Source organism: Schistocerca gregaria, chromosome X (assembly GCF_023897955.1).
Source record: "Schistocerca gregaria isolate iqSchGreg1 chromosome X, iqSchGreg1.2, whole genome shotgun sequence".
Lineage (NCBI taxonomy): Eukaryota > Metazoa > Arthropoda > Insecta > Orthoptera > Acrididae > Schistocerca > Schistocerca gregaria.
Window position 1 is genome coordinate 56,348,085 of NC_064931.1, and position 26,269 is coordinate 56,374,353.

Here is a 26,269-nt window from a genome sequence, read left to right on the forward strand (position 1 = left end):
CGGTCGGGCACACAGTTTTAATCTGCCAGGAAGTTTCATATCAGCGCACACTCCGCTGCAGAGTGAAAATCTCATTCTGGAAACATCCTCCAGGCTGTGGCTAAGCCATGTCTCCACAGTATCCTTTCTTTCAGGAGTGCTAGTTCTGCAAAGTTCGCAGAAGAGCTTCTGTAAAGTTTGGAAGGTAGGAGACGGATACTGGCAGAAGTAAAGCTGTGAGTACCGGACGTGAGTCGTGCTTCGGTAGCTCAGTTGGTAGAGCACTTGCCCGCGAAAGGCAAAGGTCCCGAGTTCGAGTCTCGGTCGGGCACACAGTTTTAATCTGCCAGGAAGTTTCATATCAGCGCACACTCCGCTGCAGAGTGAAAATCTCATTCTGGAAACATCCCCCAGGCTGTGGCTAAGCCATGTCTCCACAGTATCCTTTCTTTCAGGAGTGCTAGTTCTGAAAGGTTCGCAGAAGAGCTTCTGTAAAGTTTGGAAGGTAGGAGACGGATACTGGCAGAAGTAAAGCTGTGAGTACCGGACGTGAGTCGTGCTTCGGTAGCTCAGTTGGTAGAGCACTTGCCCGCGAAAGGCAAAGGTCCCGAGTTCGAGTCTCGGTCGGGCACACAGTTTTAATCTGCCAGGAAGTTTCTTTATCTCTGCCTTGTTTGCTGGACAATTGTCAGCCTGTTAACGAATCTCGCCTTTAAAGTCCATTTCTCAAGTTCAAACTGGTGAAAACACAGACCTTAAGCTTTTTTTTCAGATACTTGGGAGTTTGGATGCCTCTTTCCTATATAGTTCTTATTGTTCTGCTGCACAGCGGACGCGGAAGAGGGTACGATGTGTGATCAAAAAGTAACGGGACGTTTTATTTTTCTTAATGACTCTTTCTTTATTCATCAACATAAACTTTTTCCCCTTCAAAGTAATACCTCTAATATATAATACACTTGCGCCAGCCTTTCTTCCAATCTTGGAAGCACATCTTGAACACACTTTTCATTATGCTGTACAGTTCCTTCAGCGATTCTGTTTTTATCTCATCAGGGGTGACTAAACGATATCCATTCGAGTCTCTTCAGCCTCAGGAATAGAATGAAATCCCAAGGGGCCAAGTTCGGCGAATGTGGTGAGACAACATAACGGTTTCGTTTTTTTGCCAAAAAATCACGAACAGGCATTGAGGTATAAGCGGGAACTATATCGTGGTGCGATTTCCACTAGTAGTTATGGCATAGTTCTGGTCGTTTTCTTCTGACTGCTTCACGCAAACAGCGCATAAGCCTCAAATAGTATTCTTCATTGACCGTACGTCCATAAAACATAAACTCATTATACACTATCCCATTGTAATCGAAGGAAACGGTGAAAAGAACCTTCACATGTGATCGAACTTGCCGAATTTTTTTCGGCCTTGGCTCTTCAGGCAGTTTCCACTGGGACGATTTGACCTTGGTTTCGAAGTCATACCCATGTATCCATGATGGTCCAACTGTTTTAATCTTCTTTAGACGTTATAGATCATTGTCGACTTCATTCAGCAATTCCTAAGCGATGTCGAGGCGACGTCATTTTAGGTCGAAATCCAACAGTTTCGAATCAAACTTTGCTGCTACACGTTTGATGCCCAAAACCCCCGAAAAAATTGCTTGGCGTAAGTCGAAGGATGTGCCGTGATCATCAGAAACCTGTCTGATGGTGATTCGGTGATTTTCCAGGACCATTTTCTTTACTTCCTCCACATAGTCGTCAGACATTGAGGCACTAGAGCGTCCAGGGCAGTCGTCGACTTCAACGTCTTCTCCGCGACCCTCTTTAAAACGTTTATACTACTCGTAAATCCTTGTCTTACTTGTAGTAGTTTCGCCAAAAGCCTCACTCAACACGTCCAATGCGGTGCTGAACTTTAGTCCGTTTTTCAAGCAAAATTTAATGCAGATTCTCTGATACACCGTTTTCGAAAGTCAAAATTCGCCGAGCACTCGAAAACACGCGTAGTCTTCGCGACTGTTAACAGTAAACTAAATATTGAAATCAGCAGAAAATGCAAACATACATCAGGAACATACGTAGCAACAAGGTAAAAAAATTGGAAACTCGGATTTATGAAGCCAACGAAATTTAAAAAAATTCCCGTTACTCTTAGATCGCATCTCGTATATCGTGTGTGGACTAATATTCCTGTATAGGTGAACAAAATTCGCGCCCTCGGACGCAACCGGGCGATTCTTTGCACACTAATAGCACAAAACAGTCTAAAAAAATTTCGTCCCGTCCATATTTTCGGTAGAAAACGGGGGTCAAAGACAAACTATTCGGCAGCATTGTAGTCACATGTACAACATTCTTCATTCATTACATCCATTTGTACTGCCCAGTTAGAACGGAGATCAGAGTTTCGAGTTACAGTATAACAGTTAAAGAGTTCGAATCCCGGTCTAAGTGTGTTTTTTTTAAAATTTGTAGTACACATTATTATTATGCTAGATGTAACCTAGAAATAGTTTTTTTAAAGCTGAACGTAACAGTTATTCGTCAGGCACGTCAGAAGTATTTGTGAAGAGCAGTAGTCAGTTAGTTACACAATGAGGTGACAAAAGGCTTTAGGTAGCGGTATGCACATGTACGGATGGCTGTAGTATTGCGTACACAAGGTATAAAAGGGCCCTACGTTGGCGGAGCTGTCACTTGTACTCAGGTGATTCATGTGAATAGGTATCCGACTTGGTTATGGACGCATGACAGGAATTAGCAGATTTTGAACACGGAATGGTAGTCGCAGTTGGACGCATGGGACATTACATTTTGAAAATTGTTAGGGAATTCAATACTCCGGAATCTAGTGTAAGAGTGTAACGAGAATATCAAATTTCAGGCCTCTCCTCTCACCAAGGACAAGGCAGTGGCCGACGGCCTTGACTTAACGACCGATAGCAGCGGCGGTTGCATAGAATTGTCAGTACTAATAGACAAGGCACATTGCGTGAAATTAACCGCGGAACTAAATGTGGGACGTACGACGAACGCGTCTGTTAGGCAGCATCTTATGGGCTAGTGAGCATATCGGTTGGACAGTAGATGACTGGAAAACGTTGGCCTGGTCGGATGAGTGCCGATTTCAGTTGGTGAAAGCTGATGGTAGGGTTAGAGTGTGGGACTCCACGAACCAGAGGAGCCAACTTTCTAACAAGCCACTGTGCAAGCTGGTGGTGGCTCCATATTAGTGTGGACTACGTTTAAATGGAATGGACTGGGTACTCTGTGCCAACTGAACCAACTATTGACCATCTCCAGCCATTGATGGAATTTATGTACGCAAACAATGATGGATTTTTTCTTATGGATGGCAAGGCGCTACGTCACTGGGCCACAATTATTCGAGGTTGGTTTGACGAAGATTCTGCAGAATTCGAGCGAATGACTTGGCCACCCAGATCGCGAGACAAAAATCTCATCGAACATATATGCGATATAATCGAGATGTCAGTTCGCGGAGAAACTCCTGCACCGGCAACACTTTCGCAATTACGGACAGATAAAGTGCAGCATGGCTCAATATTTCTGCAGGGAGCTTCCAACGAGTCTATGCTACGTCGAGATGCTGCACTAATCCCGACAAAAGAGGTGCGACACTTTATTAGGAAGTATCCTATGACTTTTGTCATCTCAGTGTCAAGTACCTCCAATAGCACAGAAATAATTACAAAACTTATGTGGAGATGTTAAAGGTGTAAGGAGACTGTTTAGGTTTTTATGTTGGTAACGCCACGTAGCGCTGTGTATGAAAATCACTGAGTGTGCTGTGTGCAGTCTGTGGCTGGTTTAACTCATTGTTAGAATATTCGCTTGTGTAATGTTGGGCAGTTGGATGTGAACAGCGCGTAGCGTTGGGCAGTTGGAGGTGAGCCGCCAGCGGTGGTGGATGTGGAGAGAGAGATGTGTCCGCCAGAAAAAGGAAATTTGTAAAGATGGATGGCATGAATTGATAGAGATATATATGATGACTTTTTAACACTAGTAAGGTAAATACATTGTTTGTTCTCTATCAAAATCCTTCATTTGCTAACTATGCCTATCAGTAGTTAGTGCCTTCAGTAGACAGAATCTTTTATTTAGCTGGCAGTATTGGCGCTCACTGTATTGCAGTAGTTCGAGTAACGAAGACTTTTGTGAGGTAAGTGATTCATGAAAGGTATAGGCTGTTGTTAGTCAGGGCCATTCTTTTGTGGGGATTACTGATAGACTGCGTTGCGTTAAAAATATTGTGTGTCAGTTTAGAGATGATCAGCACAAGTAAAGTGAGAAATGTCGGAGTATGTTCAGTTTTGCTCAGCTGTTTGAAAATCAAAAAACGTAAGAGGTTTATCAGCACAGTCATTTACAATTTTTCTAAGGACGTTACATATGTCGACCTCAGTCGAGGATGCCTCACTGCAGTCTTCTGATTTTTTCTTGTAGTTTATGTAATTAGTGTAACTATTGTTTACTGCTAGCGGGTAATTGTAGAGAGAATTTCCTTTGTAGTTGTAGTTTTTCATTGTTGTAGAGTAAAACAGTTGTGGCATGCATGTAGATTTGCACTAAGTATTTCGCAGCTGCGCTTGCAATTAACTAGATATTATTTTCAGTGCTATTTTAATGTGTTTTCTTATTTTACTCTTCAAATTGTGCTTTTCTGTGTCATCGTGTGTAATATTGTGACTGTTATGGCGTGTGAAAAACGTAATACTAGGCTCCAAAGTAAACTGAGACATGACAGTGAAGACGAGAGTAACTGTGTTAGCACCACTGTGTAATGAATTAACTAACGTTCAACATAGTAATTTGGTAACTGTGGATAGGGAAATGGACCAGGCAATAAATAATGGTGTAGACATTGAAACAGCTAGTGAACAGGGTAGTATTGTCGATCGATCGGTCGCCAACAGCTCACCCCAGGAATCCGAAATGACAGGACACAGTCTTGCAAATACTGTAGAGTCAGGTTTTGTGTCATTACCCGTTTCGCAATCAAGTCAAGACACATTTTCTGCCTTTCAAAATGCGAATGTTGCCGGTGCAAATGCGCTCCCGAAAAGTACAGTGAAACATGTTTCAGACACCACAGCATTGTTATTACAATTACTGCAACAAATGGGACAACAGCTTCAAAAGTTAGACACAATGGAACAAAATCAGAGACGAACACAGCAACAGCTTCAACAGTTAGACACAATTGAACAGAATCAGAGACCAACACAGCAAAAGCTTCAAAAGTTATACTCAATGGAACAAACGCTTGAATAAACACGCGAAGAGTTAACTACTGAGTTACTTAACATCGAATCTATATGTCAAAAAGTCTGTAACGACGTAAAAACACAAATTTTTGAGCATTTTCAATATATTTTTTCGCAGCATAAAAATGCATTACAGGATCACGTAGCAGCTGTAAAAGAAATGCAAACTATTGTTCATGAAAATCAAGCTAAAATTGACTCAGTTGCACCTACCGATTCGGTTACGCAACTTGCAAAAACTCAGAGAAACTTAAAGGACACAGTAGATACGCTTTCAACACATATAGACACTCTGAAACTTGGTTCAGAAAAACACACTGAGGAAATAAGTTCACTATCGGAGAAGTAGCCGAAGTTTCGGATCAGTTCACTAACTTATCTACAAAGGTAGATGATGATCTGAATGACACAAGACCCGTAATCTTCACTGATACAGAAGAGTACGAACAAATTTGAAAATTCAAACAAGATCAGCATCAAATTAATAAGTAACACAAAAGAGAAATGCGGGAAGTACAAAATAAGTTGGCACAAGTAATACAAGAATTACGTATTTCAGAGGACATTTGCGCTCCAATACGGGAAGAGGGACTTAGAAATACGGAAAAGCCACAAAATAATAACACAGGGCATTTCGGAAATTATGAAAGAAATTGGCGAGGTGCACCAAACTTTGAGATGGAACCGCCGACAAGACGTAACAATGCGACTCGCCGTCATGATGACTTTGACTATAAGCAGTTCATTACTACACGTAAATTCGAAACATTTAAGAATTCCGGCAACGACATTCGACCACAAGCACGGCCTCATCAATTGTCTCATTGTTTTCCTCACAACTGGTCATTCGAGCACAGATTAGAATTTATGTGTGGCTACTTAGAGAATGAAGCAGCTGTAAGAATGCGTTCGGTCATTCGCGATTGTCACTCTGAAGCAGAATTTTATCATTCCTTCCTCTCAGCATATTGGTCTCAAGCTACTCAAGATCGCGTAAAATATAGCATCGTAATGATGAAACACTTTGAACAATCTGGATTTTCCAGTCTTGTCAAATATTTATTCGCATTTGCTTAGTTAAATTGCCTGAACATTTACGACGTATTATTTTGGCAGGACGTTGCAAAGACGACATCGAAGCTTTTCAGAGACTGTTACCAGAATTGAAAATTGACACTGACAATCGTGGGACGCGAAAACAGGAACACAACAATTAATGTCACATCCATCAGAATTTCGCGATGACAGAAATAATAACTGGACATGACGATGCTATTCTTACAACGCTAATCATTACCAAAGCAGACACCACCCGCATGACAACCTTTGACAGAGTAGTAATAATTGCAGGGAAAGATCACCTCTCCACTGTAATGACTATGGCAGAGACACTCAGAGAAACAGACAATATGGGAACCAAAATAATTATTATCAGGGGAGGCAGAATAACTTCAGACGCAACGGTCCACCACATAGTGACGACTCAGGGAGAAGTTCTCCACCACGTGACCAACAAGAAAGACACTATGGAAACTAGCGACATGGCGACAGACAATATAATCTTAACAACAGACCAGAATTTAATTAGAACTGTCGGGATTCAAACAGGGTAGGGCCCTCTCGACATGGTGAATTTAAGTTAGATCTCCAAATCCCAGTAACGACTCGTGACAACAAAGGTAACAGAAAATGACTTGCACCGCAGGCAGCCACGTGCGCCGGCTGGCTCAGAGAAAAATAACATAGACGCTAACCTTGAGAACAATTTGAGCATTCTTTACCGATATATACCATATGATAATTGCGTTGAGGCTGAAGCTCTGCGTACTAGGAAGAGTAAAGGTTTACACTATATTTCACATGTAAAACCATTTATTGAGAGATAATCTACTTATTAACTTAGTCTTTGCCATAAAATCTGTCACTTTACATTACTAGAATGCTTTGTCACACTTAGAAACTGTTAACATGCAACAATGTTTTGAAGTCAACTATCCAGTCCAGAAACTAGAGAACTTATTTAGACTGTAATTACGAATGCATTGTTATAGTGAGCAGATGAAACAGTGTTACTGTGTACATTATTCCTTGTTCGTTGCACGATTATGTAACGACTATAAGGCTAACATACTTAGAACATAACCGGTACCGCTAATGAGATTTTAATGCAACATTTTGGTTTACTTGAAAATACATTCTGGATTTAAAGTACTTTCTGAGAGATACCGGATGATACAGTGGTTAGTTTATTTGACAGCTACACGATTACATCACGACACTACTAATGAGTGACACAATTTATATTATTGCTTTTTTGCTGCATCTACACAGTTTTTCTGAATTCTTCTGGAAAGTAAAACATGTTTCAGTAGTAACTTTTGTGGTATAGCTACAATGAGACAGCCTTTTCATTAGCACAACACTACGTTACAGTATAGTACTTTCTTGATCACGGTAATGTACGTAATAAATACAATATCTACATGCAAAGAATTTCACTTCTGCTTATTATGAGGTAAGTACAATTACTTCTACAGAACTTTGCTTACAGACGACGATAATTACGACACTTGGCACATTTTAAAAAAAAATGTTCAATGTGTGTGAAATCTTATGGGACTTAACTGCTAAGATCATCAGTCCCTAAGCTTACACACTACTTAACCTAAATTATCCTAAGGAAGCACACACCCATGCCCAAGGGAGGACTCGAACCTCCGCCGGAACCAACTGCACAGGGCACATTTTTACCTTTAAGTAATGACAGAGATTATCTTACAACAAAACGCACAGTTTAACGCTACAGTACACGTATTTGAGTGATTTACTTTGTACTTAAAACATTTATTTTTAAAGATTTTTGAATTACAAAGATACAAAGAAGGTTTTCAGTGATACATTTCACTCCATTGATGTAATCTGTAACACCTGAGGGTATAATTACATTTATCCTCATGGGGTACACGCCTACTCAGCGTACTAAGCGTGTGGCTAGCGCTAAGAGCCCTGGCTAATATGGTATTTGCTTATACAACTTTACATATCGGTATCATATTTCTCTAACACAGAATTACATAGCTATCTGATTATTTAACAGAGAAACAAACTTTTTTTTTACTGTCAGTGACACATGTTTACGCAATTACACAGCTGGATAACTTCACACTTATGAAATTGTATTTTGTCTGTACTTTGTGAACTGTTCATATTTTTTCGTAACCATTGTGATAATATGAGAGCTTTGAATGTTGTATTTGGTAAGGGATCATGTTTTTTAAGTACATTTGAGGTAGATGACTTTATTGAAGGTTTTGAAATTACTGAAAGAAGCTGCGACGATTTTGAGATGTTATTGATCTATTATGATATTATCACGAGGGCGACGTGTATTATGCTGTTGAGGTATGTTTATGATCAATAAGCTGATGCTATATGAGGAATGTGATTATGTGTTTAAATGTATATAAATCATGAATAGAAGTTAGGGACTCTGGTTTGTTGAAAAGGATGTTGGAAACCAAGAATCGTACATTAAGAGTTATGACATGTGTGTCCATGTGTGAATGTATCACAACACTGCTATACATGGGATTTCGTTTCTACGCATTTCTACTGTGATTTTTCGACCTATGAATTTTTTTTATATGAGACTGTCACTGTAGCAGAAGCTGCTGATTTAAATATTTCGGTAAGAAAGCTAAGTGACTTTGACGTAATGCGCTGTAGGCGCCCAGCTATGCGACAGTCGCCTGGAAAAAAAAGCTGTGCCTTTCAGAGGCACAACAAAAAAAGGAGAGGCCATTAAATGAGCTATTGACATTTCTTTGTAGAAAGTATCACAAATACGACACGCTCATACTTGAAAACATATGATTACACTTTGGAGCTCATTATTTCTGATAGTTACTGAAATGCCTAATGGGTTGATGAGAAACATTTTACGTCTATTGTATTGCTAGTTGAGAGAATTTGTACTGCCTTGTGAAATGCCATATGGCTAGTGAATGACATTTCATGCCTTGCTTTATGTGTATATTTGCTCATTTTGTTTAATATCTAGTTTCTAGCTGCACTGCAGCATTGTTTAATAGATGTACTAACAGAAAAGTTTTCTGTCTACAGACCCAGTAAAGAATAACTTTATGATCTACTTTCTTAGAAAAGGGAGCACAAATAGACATTTCCCTTCACAGGACTTGCATACATAATTTTTTCAACGATTTGGTAACTTTTTTATCAGAGTAAGTTTTTGTGATGGATCACTCTAGTGTTAAGATCTGACATAGGTACTAGACATTTCATATCTTTACTGTAATATTTTTTCTGCTTGACCTTTGTCTGCATTTGTCACTTTGTATTACTCTGTTAAGCAAGTTTTTCTACTGATTTATTTTTCTTTTTGCTGCACATTGGCTCATATTAGTTGTAATGATGCATTTGCTTTGCTAATTTAGATATACTGCTGCTTTCTTTGCCAATTTGCATTTTTTGTCATTGATGTTTGTGTTAATTGTTGTGCTGCTGCATTGCCTCGTCCCTTAGTATATATATCTGAGCTCAGTAAATTTAAGTTAGCTCAAGAAGGGGTAGGCTATATAAGAGAATGAGTTGTGAGGAATGGGAAAAAAATGCATTGAGGTGTTATATAGAAAAGGGGGTGGGCAGAAAAAATAAGTGGTTTACCAGCACAATTATACATAATTTTCCAAAGGGAACGTTTCAGACGTTCTTATTACCCTCAGTAAGAGTGACCGGCTGTAATATTGTAAACTCAGTCTCAGCGACAGCATGTGTTTCACAAAACATGCATGGTATTCAGAACAGATGATCAAATCGACTTCCTGCAGTTTCAAACATTTACCCACACGCTGGATCATATTGGTCTTTTGGCTTAAAAGTGGAATAACGAAATCTGTTTTACTCTCGTTTCCGTATTAGTACTAAACAATAGCATGTATTTGCACAATACCTGCTGTAATTGCTGTACAATGATTAAGAAGCCAGATACTATTCTATGCAGTTAGGAAATTTTAAAAAAATACGCTAAGATACGTTAACGAACTCGCGAACTCGAATATTGTTGCGCAAACTCTAGCCATTCCCCTAACCTGGCAGCATGCCTATGCACTCCTGAATGAAGAGATTTGTTGTACATGTGATTAAAGTGTTGGCAGATTGAATTTCTTTGACGTCACTTTTATATCGAAAATATTTGTAACCTCGATTACGCATCTTTGAGCCTAATGCTATACTGTTATTCTATACTAGTAGGTTACTAATGATATGAATATACCAACGAAAAAATAATAACAACGGGACGTTCAACGCTCATCTGACTTGGTTCCTCCTGCCTTGTGCGAAGAAAAGTGTTTTAGTTCCTACACTGGACTCTGATAGCTTGTCAATGTTTATTACCACCAAACTTGTTCAAAATTAATTCACGTTTCATAGCTGATTGTAAGTATAGCTATCCTTTCATGAAATGAATACGATTGTAAGAACGGACTTCGACAGGCTACGAGAAGTAGCGCTAATGATACTGCTCCCAGAACCCTCAGATTATTCGTGCTGCTGAACAACGTAACTCTGAGCATTAGAGTTGCTCGTACTTGCGTTGTGTAAAATACCTGTACCTGAACTGGGGCATGGGTCGATTTAGTAGAGCTTAATTCGTACGGAACGAGACCGTTACACAATTTGTCATCAACAGGCAAAGAAAAACCGACGCATCACGAAGGAATTATCCGAATGGGACGGAAGTCGGTAGGTAAGATGTACAGGCAAAGAAATAATGACAGTTGCAGAAAGATTTGATGATTGAATAAGAACTTCAGAAGCTAAACAATACAGTAACGTGTTGATCCACCTCTGGCCCTTATGCAAGCAGTCATTTGGTTTGGTACTGTCTGACAGAGTTGTTTGATGTCCTCCTGAACGTATCGTGCCAAATTCTACCCAACTGACGAGTTAAAGCATCAAAATACCGAGCTGGTTGGGGGGCCCTGTCCGTAGAGCTGCTAATGTTCTGAGGTGAGAAGAGATCTTTGACATTACTGGTCCTGCTATAAAATGAAATGGCACCACAGACCACCATTATTTTTTTACACTGCCTATGCTCAATAAGGTTATACCTTCCCAACGGCTCAAGCCTGCAAACATTGGGGATATGACAAGAAATAGAAACAAAAAAGGGAGTAATAAAGGAGGAAACACATAAAGACAACTTGGAAGGTGTAGTGGGCTCTTCTTCGATCACATCTCCCGCTCACTGGCCTGGACTAGGCTGTTACACTCTACCGCTCCGAAAAAGGGTGTCGTAAGGTGTCAGGCATGTCAAATGTCGGGTACACCTCAACTGAGGGGCGGGTCACAAATTCAACTGTGTAAGTAATTAGCAAATTGACGCGGTAGTATGGCGTTCGTTCAAGTGCGGTGCGAGCATCTAAAATATGGTACCAAAACTCGAGTTTGCCCTGTCGCTGAAGAGGTATGCAATCGTCAGGCAATTGAACCATGTTACAGCGTGGTGCTTGGTAAGAGGAAAATGTGTGTACTCCAGAAAGACAAGGAATTGCAGCCTGACAGTCTTTGGTGGGGCACAGAGGTAACGTGCCAGTATCAGTCAATGCCATACATCGTGTTCCGACAGAAATGTGAGACGATGCTCATCAGTATCCTCACTATGGCAGCGAGTACATAATGGTTATTCTGCCACCCCATTACAGTGAATTCGCTAGTTCGTCGGGTATTTACCATGATGACATGGTATCACGGGATTCGTGCATCAGCTGTAAGGCAGGGCACATGAACGATCTTCCACAATGTTGTCCAATGGATATCTGGCCAGGGGTACTCTAATACACTGCAGGGGATGCGTTGCGAAAATAGTTTGTAAAAGTCCCTCTCGTGGTATGTGCATGGACGTAAGGGTATCATATACGCAGCTGAGTTCGACAAAGTAGGTGAATACATGGGAAAGTGTTGGGGCAATGTGGGCCACATTGACCATTGATACAGAGGAGGCCAGTATAAGAACTTTCAGGAGGCTGCGTGTAAGGGACATGGAAGACATGTGCCAATGTCATAGTAGCTAACTATAAAGCAAATGTCCTGGCCCTAACATGTAAGAAACTGAGTCCTGCTGAAGTAGGGAGGATGAGGCTCTCGTAGCGGACCTTAAAGATGGTTCCTGCTGATACAAAGTACCCAAAAGCCGCCTGGAAGTTCCGCCACAGGATCATTGGCAGAGGGAATATTTGGGCAATGTGTACCAGCTTGGGCATGACATAGGTGCTGACGTGGGCCACTTGCTGGATTCGATTCAGGCTGCAGTGGAGTTCGTGTCGGATGTAGGCTCAAATTATCTGAAGCAAACGGCCGTAGGAGTATCACTGTACGATGCGTATGTCCCGTAAATCTGATACCCAGGTAATGGAGTTTGTCCACTGTGGCCAGGGACAGTGCCCCTTCACGCTGGAGGCCACGACTGATGTCTATAATTGCTGATTTAGCCACATTGAGGATGCTTCCCGAGGTTCTTTCATACTGTCGAATCCACGCAATGGCCTTATGTATTTCTCTAGATGTACACACCAGGAGCAGGAGATCATCTGCATGTGCTCGGGAATGGAAGATTTGGCTGCGTAGGGTGAGTCCCATAAGTCACGATAGGATGCCTCCGATAAGGGGTTCGTGGACGATAGAAGAAACTTGAGTCGGACCCTATCAAAGGAACTATCGAAGTCGTCGATCTATACCACCGCCGCACGGAGGCGGCAGGAAATGGCAAGCACGATGAAATCCCGACATTCGCCCGTGGCAGTTTGTATGTTGGCACCACGGCCAAGCGACGTCTGCTCCAGTGCAAGAATTGAGGGCAGTACCAAGTGTGTGCGTGCCGCCAATAGGCGAGATACATTTTATAGTCCTCATTGAGAAGAGTAAGCGGACGAAAGTTTGTGATCTCCAGACCTCGAGACATTTCACGTACCGTAATTAAATTTCCGGCCACAAGGGCCATTGACACATGAAGGTTGGGAGTGAACAGCTCCTGGAACATTTGTGTTTACCGCTGGATCATTATGTCACGGAACACCCGGTAGAATTCAACTGGAAGACCATCTGGGCCTGGCGATTCTTTCATCGCTCCTTTGGCGATAGCGTCTGCGACTTTGTCCTTAGTAATTCCGCCACCAAGGATGTTGCCTTTGCAGTGTCGAGCGTATGCGTGACGTATCTGAGAACGTCCTCAGATGTCCCGTCGTCCGCTGTTCTGTCGTCGCAAATTGTCGGTAGTGGTCAGCAAAGGTGGACACAATTGCCACCTGTGCACTGACTCGGCTACCGTCTTACGAGAGGAGGGTGGTGATACGCTAGTGATGATGACGACGACGACGACGAAGGTCGGACGTCGTATGGATCATTGATGGTGTTTCCTCATGCGCGATATTCTGTTTCAGTGATTTCACCACCAAAGCCTGTAGAGTATTGTGTCTGAGTGAAATTAATGTGGCCTTAATGTGTTGTCGTTCTCTGTGCAACGGATCATGGAGGTTGGTCGTCGAGTTCTCACAGTATGGTATAGAAATATTTAATGGTGTCACGCTGCCTATACTTTCCTGCATTAGACCAACTCTATCGTGATAATTAGTTTGGGGTAGTTGGACCACCACATGAGTGTAGATGGGAAGGCGGTGTTCACAGGAAGCCCACAGCGCTGCGACGCCTTGTCGACAAGTTGAGTCAGGGAGGAGGGACGTGTCTAGTTTCCATGTCTCACAGCTACGCCAGACTGACTGTAGTGAAAGTAGAAGTGAGCTGATGAGTGCGCAGTGGTGGGAAAAAGTGAGTGGTAATTTTCTGGGGCGAGCACTCCTGACTGGAGGGTGTCAGAGATGTAGATGCAATCTATCCTGCTTGCGAAATGTCTAGTAAGATGTGTGTGGTGGTGGTGGGGGGGTTCGCCGTGGACTTCCTCCCACGCATCAATAAGGCGGAGTTCTTTGACCACTGTACATAGGACCGAGCGTGGTGAGTAGCGAGCATGTTGGTCTTGCAGATGCAATTCGCAATTAAAGTCACCTCCAACTAAAGCGTGGTCAAAACGGCCAATGAATAGTAGAACGATGTGTACTACAGAGTAAAAAACAGAATGTTGAGGCCGCTTGGATGTGCCCAATGGAGCATATACATCGATGATACACATTCTATAAAAATGGCTCTGAGCACTATGGGACTTAACATCTGTGGTCATCAGTCCCCTAGAACTTAGAACTACTTAAACCTAACTAACCTAAGGACATCACACACATCCATGCCCGAGGCAGGATTCGAACCTGCTACCGTATCGGTCATGCGGTTGCAGACTGAAGCGCCTAGAACCGCACGGCCACACCGGCCGGCTACACATTCTAAATATGGTAATGGCCATACCCATTGCGGATGGGAAATATGGTCGCGTCAGTGACCAGTAGCCTCTGTCAGATATAGATCGCCACACGTCACCTGCCCTGATCACTAACAGAGTGGTACAAGTCATTAAATATTCGGGATTTTCGCAGCATGCACATCTTGTAATAGGGCACCGTCAATATCTGACGCAGAAATCATGCCTCAGACTAATTGTGTCTTCACCTCACTGCAAATCGTATTAGTATTGACTGTAACCACTCAGTACACTTGTCGCGACATCACCAGAAGTTGATCTGGCGTCGCTGATTGAGGAGTGGGTGTAGTCAGTGGGTAATAGTACCACATCCCGCCAGACTGTAGGGGGCACACTTGTAAGTCGTTGGTAATTGGGGCTAACTGGGTGCATCGGCCCCAGTGGATCGTCGACGCGTCTTCTTTATCGTCTTCCCGTGCCGTTGCGACACAGGAGTGTTCAGGTTCCGTAGAGTTTCTCTGTGAGGGAGTGGTCGTACGATGCTAACAGGGAGACAACTGTCTCCACCAGCGTGTTGTTCTTTACACCGTACACAGAGAGGACAGGCGCTGGCGTGATCGTCGTGCAAGGTTGTCCATCACTGGCAGCGTCAGCTGATATCGGGAGGTGGACGTCGTCCGCACGTGTGACATCGTCATCCTCGCAAATGGGAGTGCCACTGGCTCCTGGTATCGACCTGCGCCTCCGCTTGAGCCGCCGTGGCGGAAGTTGCTCGAGAACATGTCCTTCTGCGTCAGAGTCCCGTCGTCCAGAAGCGAGCCAAATGCGGACGCAGTGAGGACGCCAGTCGGGGTGTTAGGGGGAGGAAGCAGCTGTGTGGCGGCCTCTGTGTCTATCGGTCCTTTCGCGTCGTCCAATCCGCCGCTTTGTGATGGCTGGCTGCGGTGGCTAAGTGACAGGCTTCGTGCAATAATGGCGGCGGTAAGCACCGCTGCATACGTCTCCGGCAGAGTAGACGGGTTGGGTAGGGGCTTCAAGTCCGCAGGCAGTAACTGTGCGATCCGTCGCTCCATACATTCCGACTCAAGATGATATTCTATTCCGCATTCCGAGCATTTCTGGGATCGGCCGTCGTACACGATAAGGGCTCTCCAGCTCCCGATGCGAAGGTAAGAGGGCAAATGGTTACGGAGATCGATACGCACTTGTCGGGCAGCAACCGAGACAGCCCATTTCTCACCAACGCGTTCGAGGACCGTGCCGTAGGGGCAGTGTCAAGAGGTAGTTCAAAAGGAAGCTCGGGAACTATAATTGTTCGCCCTACCCGCGTGATCGCCGGTCACAGTGCCTACGTTGCCACCTGTGTGGCAGAAGCGGAGTCGTCGACTTGCCTCCCTGATGATCTCGTCGCACATTCCGTCATTGATAATCTTCACGTACACTGTGCTGCCAGTGACATGAAGATGTATTCCTATTGTGCCCGATGGTGGTATCTATACCTCGTCTCTTAAGAAACGCTCCACATACTGTGCTTTGAGTAGGGCAAAGTCGGGCAGAAGGTGAATCGTAGCTTTGCTTTACGATGTTGGTTCGCCATGTGGTCTTCCTAGTACAGCCGGCGAGTGTAACAGCCGATATAAATACAAACAAAGACAAATGCTATCCCTCACGCGGAACACATGTACGCGTCCACACAGTGTTGGAACATTTGCACGCCGGCCGGAGTGGCAGAGCGGTTCTAAGCGCTACAGTCTGGAACCGGGCGACCGCTACGGTCGCAGGTTCGAATCCTGCCTAGGGCATGGATGTGTGTGATGTCCTTAGGTTAGTTAGGTTAACGTAGTTCTAAGTTCTAGGTGACTGATGACCTTAGAAGTTAAGTCCCATAGTGCTCAGAGCCATTTGAACCATTTTTTGAACATTTGCGTGGAGTGACACTTGCACAGAGTCCGGGGCTCCTGCCGGGCTAACCGGCTGATCATTGGTACAGGCACACTGAGACACTGAGAAATCTAGCAGTTCAGGGCAGCTATTCGTGCCAGCTGGAGGGCGGTCACACCACACAACAGAGCAACCATGTTTCGCTTCAGTGTGGCCCATTAACGCGTTTCGTGGCAACTTTATTTTTAAGACTGCTGTATTAATGTGAACTTGCAATGAAATTCAACATCATGAGAAATCGCAATGAAATCAAACATCTCTTTTAATACTTCGATGATGCAGAGAACAGTGCGGGAGCAGCTAAGTAAGAAATGAGGTATTTCTTAGGACTATTGGAGCCTTATGACGACTGCCATTTTAGGACGAAATTTAAGTTGACAAACTTATATTTCATTACCATAGTATTTAAGAGTTAAACATAAAAACACAGAATGTCAATATATATTACTTATAATACTTTTAACTAAAGGATCAACTCTAGTACCAGTTTTCGAGTAATGCTAGTTGGAAGCCAAGCTCTTAAGTCTGCTGGTGAGCTTCTGTGGGCAGATTTCGTTGTCTTCATTACACAGGACAGCAGCATGTACATGTAAGGCTAAACATCACCATAATCTTAACTGCAGACTTCTGAAGTCGTGAAACATTTTACATTGAGGAAACAGAAGTCAACGTGACTAATTTTCCAATGAAATTATAATCACCCAAACGCCATACTGCAGTGTATAGCTTATAGCTGTAACCGAGTTTCCGCACTGTCAGCATTACCCGAAAACCAGTGAAAGTGCGCGACCCTCTGCAAGCAGTTATGGCAACTTGATCTAACTGTAGATCCTCGTTGAGTGTTCCTCCACAAAAAACAAAAATGCATTTTTTTGTGAAGATGTTGGGAAAGTTACAGATACTTTATTTCTCTGCCCTCGTATGACGAATACTTTCTTCAGTCATATCGTTCAAAAGCTTCTTTTTTTGTCGTTCGTTATTTTCCACATCAGCTTCTCGCCTTCCAAGTGACCGTAATCTTTTGTATGGAAGCTAGTATAATGTTCTTGTAACTGAATTTTCTTGTTGCATTCAAAGTTTTGGAGCACATTAATAGAACCCTAAGTGTATCAAGATGCCATCACATACAGTAAACATATAGACTAGGCACCCTGCACTGATACATTGATGTTGATGTGTCTGACTGCTTTGAAGTACCTAACCTAACCTAACCCGACCGTTATGCTACTTTTCATCTCAAATCAGGTGCACTCTATTTTAAGGGGAGACTTCTTGCTAAAACTCCATTTTTTCAAAGAAATTTAACGATTACTTTATATCTTAGATCTCAAAACGATTTGGCTGTATTCAAATTACAAGTACGTCTAAGAAATGTTTGAAATACGGACTGAATAAGGTGGTGTGGAACACCGAGAGATGCCAAAGATAATATTTGATTTCTGGCACCATCAAACAGAAAGAACCACCTTTACGCCAAATTTGGCATAAACTCAAATTAGGAAAAACAAGTTGCAAGATTTCCAGAAAACTGAAGAAAAACAATTTGCATGCAGTTGTTGGAAATTAGTTCCTTTGCCTGACTGTGTAGATATAAATTTAGGTAATATAATGAAGTGTTGTTCAGTACAATCGACGAGTTCCAAGGAAATAGGCATTGGCTTATGATCAAATATCCCAACCACTGTACCTCCTCAAGAAGTCTATGAGTAGGTTTTCATTCAGAAACTTCAAGAAAATGGCTACCTTGATCTTGAAATTACAATAAGAAGCCTCATATAAGCAAGAAGGGAAAACGTTTTAGTGGTTATGTGTCTTGTAGTAACATTCATGTTTTGATAAATATTGAAATACGTTTTGTGGTAAGTTTGTTGTTCTAAACTCAGGGCCAGCTTTTTTTATATTAGCCAATCTAAATGAAATTTTTGCAGGAAGTAGTCTTCATGTATTTGCGTATTTCTATTAATTAATATTACTGAAAATGTAACTTGTTTATTTTATCATCAAATTTATGTGCCGACAATTAGAAAAATTTAAGGCTGAAATTTGAAATAAACACTGAAAACAAAATTATTAATACATCTTATAAAATGCATGCACAAAACCGTTAAACTACGCCTTGAGAATGTACCTACAAAATCTGTCATGTGAAAATTGTGCTGTGAGTACCAAAAGTTTGTTTTCAAGAATACCGTTAAAATCGTATTAAAAATTCAATACTCGAAAACCAGCGAAGTTAAGGATTTCTTCTAAACTTGGATATTGCTACATATTTATACAGTAGGCACGATTTTAAAATTTGGTTGCTGTCGTCAGAGTAGAAGAAAATTTAAATTTTTGGGTGGAGTTTCCCGTTATGCACTGCACCATATATATTGTATGTTCGTATCTAAGGCTATGTCAAACCTAATTATGGTCATTCCTCTGAAGGCAGCACATTGTTTGCACTTCTCCTGCGCTACGTAACGACGCCTGACCGTCCCATTTTCCTGCGAGCACTCATAACATAGGCTACTAGCGAGGATGACCACTCTTCTTCGCCTAGCCGCATCCTCAACAGGCCTGCTGCAGTCTATAACATGTGTTGCTAGTAATTAGTTTTAGCGTATGTTGAAAGGTTGCAAAAGTGCGTTCAGTCACTTTTTTATGATAATTTATTTTGCCTTTGCTTGTTTCATGCTGGTTTGCTCATCTTTTAACGGAAGGAGAAAGTATAGATTTCACTGCATGACATTTGGCTGAATTTTCGCTGTAAAGATCTTTTATTCGGTGTCTACCCACACAGATTTTGATTCTAACAGCCTCTCAAGGCGAATGCTGCGATTATTCCCTAGAAGAAGCTTGGTCTTTGAGGTAGTTTGGCAGCCTTCATTAGGGAATATTTTACTAATTCCAAGAGACATCTAGTAGTTTTTTTTGTCATTTCCAGGGAACACCATAAGAAGGTAGTTTCTTTTCATCCCCCATTAAATTAATTTACAATATTTACAAGATTTCCATTGATTACATTAAACTACTTTTCAGTATCTACAAATGTTACAATGATTCTGACATTTAATTCGTCATCGTGATTTCTATGAATTAGCCACTTAAGTCAGAAATGATTTTAAGTTCCCATCAGTTTGAAGTTTCTTTAAAGCCTTTGCAATCGTTTCGTCAGTCTTCATTTATGACTTTTTTCTTCTGTTCCCATCAGGGTTTAAATTAGTCGATCAAATTGGTCGCTGTGGTGCTCTGCAACTTCTTGAAGATTTTTACTAAAGAGTAAACATTCAGATGAACTTTTGATATTAATGTTTTCATTCTTCGATTCCATCCTTCTGAGGCAATATTAGTGTGGTGGTGCCTTCCACTGCAATTCCACATTTCTCTTGACATATGTTCGTTATCGATCCACTAATTCACAAAATAGTCATATAAGTCCTGAAGCTTTTGGCTTTTAGGCATGCTGTCCTGAATACACTGTCAACCACCATCCACCATTTCCAAGGGAACACATAAGAATGTGTTCTGCTCTAGCACAGAGCAGAACACATTCTTATGTGGCAGCGTATTTTCGCGTTTTCCTTGTAGGCTGGAACGTGGCTGAGTAGCAACTGGGTACATTGGGTGCACTAAGGGATTATTTACTGAGCAAACTCAACCCATCCAGAAAATAGGATATAAAAAAATAATCAGTAAAAATATATTCAAGCAATGAATTCCATATCGTGAAATTCGTTATCATTACTTTTAGTTCTTTTCGTTCTTTTATATGGGGTGTTCAAAATGTCTCTCTGCAGTGCCATATGATTGTTAGCCACGCGTGCCGTATGCCGAAATGAAACTCAGTGAAATACAAGTTATTAATTTATTGAATATTCATTTTTACATACAAATTTTCACATTAAATGTTACAAGTGTCTCCCCTGTTGTTGAATACACAATTCAATTCATCTAATCATGTTTCCAAACACAAGCTGTAACATTTCTTCTGTAACAGAAGCAGTCCAGTTTTCCCTTCATCGATGGATTTTGGACAGTTTTTAAAGACAGTTGCTTTTGCTACACCCCAGAAGAAAAAGTCAGGTGGTGTTAGGTCAGGTTATCATGGAGGCCAATGTCCCTGTGAAATTATGAGACCACCAAAAACATCAGCAAGCAGTGACACTGAAACATGAGCTGTTTGTGCTTTTGTACCATCTTGTTGAAAACAACCGTTCAGTATTTCACTTAACACAACTTCTCCTATGAATGGGTACAGAATATCACTGCAGTATCGTTGTGCATTTATTGTTTCATTGAAAAACCCAGGTAGGTGAACAATCATATGGCACTTGCAGCTAACAGTCATACAGTATTGCAGCGAGACTTTTTGAACACTCTGTACTTTAGTTTAATATTGTTATCTACAAAAAACTGAAAGTCCTAGTTACTTATTATTTTATTAAAACTGTCTGGCAAAATACTTTTAAGTTTATTACCAAGCTCCATACTAATTTTCTCCCCATATCTAGTTCTTAAACGTTCACAATCAGTAATGTAATAGAATTCATCTACTTCTGGCTCGGTAATCTTTTTAAACAAATTAGAATTACCTGTATTATTTGGCTTCTTCAGTTGAATATGCACTTATATAAAATAAAAATTTAGCATACAAATTTAAACTCTATAGCACTTTCAGTTGCCGTGACTCTGGCCACTAAAATTCTATAGCACACACTAAATTTTCAGGCTTGATGCTCATTGACCCTGTAATTTCATACTTAATAATAGACAACGTTTTTCATGCGGTAAATCTTTACTGCCTGCAATTCATAAAATTGAATTGATGTGGAAGGGACGAACTGTCGAGGTTCAGTATAAATGTTTACACTCTGACAATTTCCTTAAGAGTGTGTCATTCTAGATTACAATTTCCTTATCATGAAGTGCGTATTGTACTGAAACTCATAGATGAGATAAAAAATACACATTAACCATATTAGTGATTGGAAGAAAATTAAGAGTGTAAATATTTTATCTATATAACTATCTATACCACAGCAACAAGAAAGCAAATTCGTTTATTAAGGAGTAATTTTAATTTATCTTATAAAAGCTTGTCTCAATAAATGGAAGTGTTGAAAAAGTGTAAAAAAATGTGAAGTGGAGAGGTTAATTGATAACTTTTATTCACATAAATATACAAATGATAAACATTCACATATGTGTTAAGAATGTTATAAAATGCTTAGAAGATATATTTATAATAATAATAAAAAAAGAACATTTTAAACAGCTAACACCTAATTATAAGAATCCTTTGGAAAAATCTGAGGACATAAAAGATTTTCTTTGTTTTTACAATCAACAGGAGCTAAACACAGAATAAAAAAGTGAAGCACATTGTAAAAAATGTATTGGTTGTCAAGAAATTAAAGATTTTAGTTCTCTTTACTTAAGTCATACATCTAGGGACAAGCTCTCAAGTAGATGCAAGGTTTGTCAACTCGAAGATATGCAAAAAAAAAAGAAAATAGTGTGTATGTGAGGAAAAGAGATAGTTAAAAGTGGTCTCAATAAACGTTTACAGACAAATAGGGACATCAAGCTAACTGAAAGTGAAATCACAACATTTTTGCAAAAAAAAGTGTTTTCTGTCCTTAAATAAATGGAAGCCTCTCTGGGAGAGTTTGTTGTTGTTGTTGTGGTCTTCAGTCCTGAGACTGGTTTGATGCAGCTCTCCATGCTACTCTATCCTGTGCAAGCTTCTTCATCTCCCAGTACCTACTGCAAACTACATCCTTCCGAATCTGCTTAGTGTATTCGTCTCTTGGTCACCCTCTACGATTTTTACCCTCCACGCTGCCCTGCAATGCTAAATTTGTGATCCCTTAATGCCTCAAAACATGTCCTACCAACTGGTCCCTTCATTTTGTCAAGTTGTGCCACAAACTCCTCTTCTCCCCAATTCTATTCAATACCTCCTCATTAGTTATGTGATCTACCAATCTAATCTTCAACATTTTTCTGTAGCACCACTTTTCAAAAGCTTCTATTCTCTTCTTGTCCAAACTATTTATCATCCATGTTCCACTTCCATACATGGCTACACTCCATACAAATACTTTCAGAAACGACTTCCTGACACTTAAATCTATACTCAATGTTAACAAATTTCTCTTCTTCAGAAATGCTTTCATTGCCATTGCCAGTCTACATTTTATATCCTCTCTCCTTCGACCATCATCAGTTACTTTGCTCCCCAAATAGCAAAAGTCCTTTACTACTTTAAGGGTCTCATTTCCTAATCTAATTCCCTCAGCATCATCCGATTTAATTTGACTACATTCCATTATCCTCGTTTTGCTTTTGTTGATGTTCATCTTATACCCTCCTTTCAAGACCCTGTCCATTCCGTTCAACTGCTCTTCCAGGTCCATTGCTGTCTCTGACAGAATTACAATGTTATCGGCGAAGCTCAAAGTTTTTATTTCTTCTCCATGAATTTTAATACCTACTCCAAACTTCTCTTTTGTTTCCTTTACAGCTTGCTCAATATACAGATTGAATAACATCGGGGAGAGACTACAACCCTGCCTCACTCGCTTTCCAAACACTGCTTCCCTTTCATGCCCCTCGACTCTTATAACTGCCATCTGGTTTCTGTACAAACTGTAAATAGCCTTACGCTCCCTGTATTTCACCCCTGCCACCTTCAGAATTTGAAAGAGAGTATTCCAGTTAACATTGTCAAAAGCTTTCTCTAAGTCTACAAATGCTAGAAACGTAGGTTTGCCTTTTCTTAATCTTTCTTCGAAGATAAGTTGTAAGGCTAGTATTGCCTCACGTGTTCCAACATTTCTGCGGAATCCAAACTGATCTTCCCCAAGGTCCGCTTCTACCAGTTTTTCCATTCATCTGTAAATAAATCGCGTTAGTATTTTGCAGCTGTGACTTATTTAACTGATAGTTCGGTAATTTTCACATCTGTCAACACCTGCTTTCTTTGGGACTGGAATTATTATATTCTTCTTGAAGTCTAAGGGTATTTCACCTGTCTCATACATCTTGCTCACCAGATGGTAGAGTTTTGTCAGGACTGGCTCTCCCAAGGCCTTCAGTAGTTCTAATGGAATGTTGTCTACTCCTGGGGCCTTGTTTCGACTCAGGTCTTTCATTGCTCTGTCAAACTCTTCACGCAGTATCTTATCTCCCATTTCGTCTTCATCTACATCCTCTTCCATATCCATAATATTGTCCTCAAGTACATCGCCCTTGTATAAACCCTCTATATACTCCTTCCACATTTCCGCCTTCCCTTCTTTGCTTAGAACTGGGTTTCCATCTGAGCTCTTGATATTCATACAAGTGGCTCTCTTTTCTCCAAAGGTCTCTTTAATTTTCCTGTAGGCAGTATCTATCTTACCTCTAGTGAGATAAGCCTCTACATCCATACATTTGTCCTCTAGCCATCCCTGCTTAGCCATTTTGCACTTCCTGTCGATCTCATTTTTGAGACGTTTGTATTCCTTTTTGCCTGCGTCATTTACTGCATTTTTATACTTTCTCCTTTCATCAATTAAATTCAATATTTCTTCTGTTATCCAAGGATTTCTATTAGCCCTCATATTTTTTCCTACTTGATCTTCTGCTTTCTTCACTACTTCATCCCTCAGAGCTACCCATTCTTCTTCTACTGTATTTCTTTCCTCCATTTCTGTCAATTGTTCCCTATGCTCTCCCTGAATCTCTTTACAACCTCTGGTTCTTTCAGTTTATCCAGGTCCCATCTCCTTAAATTAGCAGCTTTTTGTAGTTTATTCAGTTTTAATCTTCAGTTCATAACCAATAGATTGTGGTCAGCTCTCAATACTTAAAAACTAAGGGAACTCAAAGCTAGAGTAAAAAATCTTGGTATTACTGCATACAGTAATTTAAAGAAATCAGAGGTAGTTAATGCTACTAGGTTACAGGAGTTCAAATTTTATCCAAAATTATTCCAAAAGACTAGATCAAGGCCAAAACTAGCACCTAATATAAATTACTTTTACTGATTTGACCATGATGTTATTGAAAAAGCTCGACCACCAAAACAATAAAAAATAGTGAGGCTAGATCAAAATTTATCTATTCAGTAGAAAACTATTTGAGCAAGAAAAAGAGACTGAGCCATCTAAAATGCATTTATTTGTGATTAAAGAAATTAGATCGAGACTCAATGAAAAATTTGAAGCATGGCCTGTTGACTATCAAATGGTTTTCAATGATGTCAATATTTCTAAACTCAGTCCTGTCGGTGGTAAAAAGATTATGTAACTACAGCACTCAATTCCGTTGTTGAAGTAGGAAAAAAGAGAACCAATTTTAGGAAATGAGATATTTAGTATATAACAACCAAAAATCCAGAAAAGTTTTATCCAATTTCCACAGGATATAAAGCATCAGATAATACTCGAGAATCAGTTCAATTTTTGTGCAATAAAATGTAGATATATTAAAATCTGATGAGACTATTTATATAGCTGTTACCTCATTTAATATTCAGATGATAGCACTTTCCTAGAGGTGGCCGAGGTAAAAAATAATAAATCTATCTGAAGATAAAAAGACTAAAAGATGTATCGCAAGAATTAATAACAATGATAATTTGTGTTGTCCTACAGCAGTAATTGTGGCATTAACATACCATGCAAATAATATTTTAGGGAGAGAACTAACTACAACCGAGATTAAGACAATCAGAATAGGAGATAAATACAAATTACACAAAGAGCTAACTGAAATTTTGTAATCAGCTGGGTGAATACAATGAAGAAGGGTTTACTTTAGATGACATTAAAAATGTTGAACAATTGTTGGATATTCAAATAAATGTTGAATGTGCTGAGAATTTCAATTCAGTTATCTGTAGTGGTCCTGAGAAAGAAATAAAGATTTACCTGTTAAAAGATGACAACCACTTTGATGTAATTAATGGTATGGCTGCTTTAGTAGGATCGGTATATTTCTGTAATAAATGTAACAAAGCATATAAGAACAGGAATGCACACAGATATAAAATAGAGAGAAAAGTCTGTGTACTATGCAATGGTTCAGAACATGATACTATGGAAAGCAAGATATACTGCGAAAAGTGCAACATACACTGTTATAATGACTATGGCTTAAATAATCATCAGAAAGTTTCTAATACAGCTTATAAATGTGAAGGATGCAAGAAGATTTGTTTGAGATCTAAAGAACATAAATGTGGCTTTGAACTTTGCAGGACTTGTAAAAAAGCTGTTAAAATTAGAAATTATGAATGTAACATTCAATACAGATTCAATAAGAAGGTATCTGTGAAAGAAAATTTTGTGAGGGTTTTATAGTTCAAGGTTGTCCAAATTGCAATAAAAAAGGTTGTTATGTTAATGGAGAATTCTAAGATTTTTATGTTTACCAATGGTTCAAATACAATAAAATAGTTGCAGGTGAAGAGTTTAAATGTTGTGAAATAGGCTTATCTAGGACAGTGAATTGTAGCTATACTGAGAGATAAATGTGGTTTGACTATGAAGCAAGTCAAGAAATGAAACACATATTCCATATCTCATAATTACTTACAATTTGAATGGAGATGCTGTTTACAAATTTAAAACAAACGATGAATCCTGTCGCTGGATGATATTCATAGCTCACTATGCAAAAGGTTTTGATTCTCTATTGTTTTCGA

The 26,269-nt window shown here is 40.3% G+C and overlaps 1 protein-coding gene across 2 annotated transcripts in view; it reads right to left on the reverse strand.

Moving 5' to 3' along the window:
• LOC126299280 (cytokine receptor-like) overlaps positions 1–26,269 on the reverse strand; it is a 431,253-nt gene that overhangs the window by 369,642 nt on the left and 35,342 nt on the right. Inside the window, exon 2 of one of the 2 annotated variants that reach the window (XM_049991063.1) lies at positions 25,494–25,561. The exons of the other annotated variant lie outside the window; for it this stretch is intronic. The gene's annotated coding sequence lies outside the window, so the exon portion shown is untranslated. The remainder of the gene's footprint in view (positions 1–25,493; positions 25,562–26,269) is intronic. 2 annotated transcript variants of the gene reach the window in all.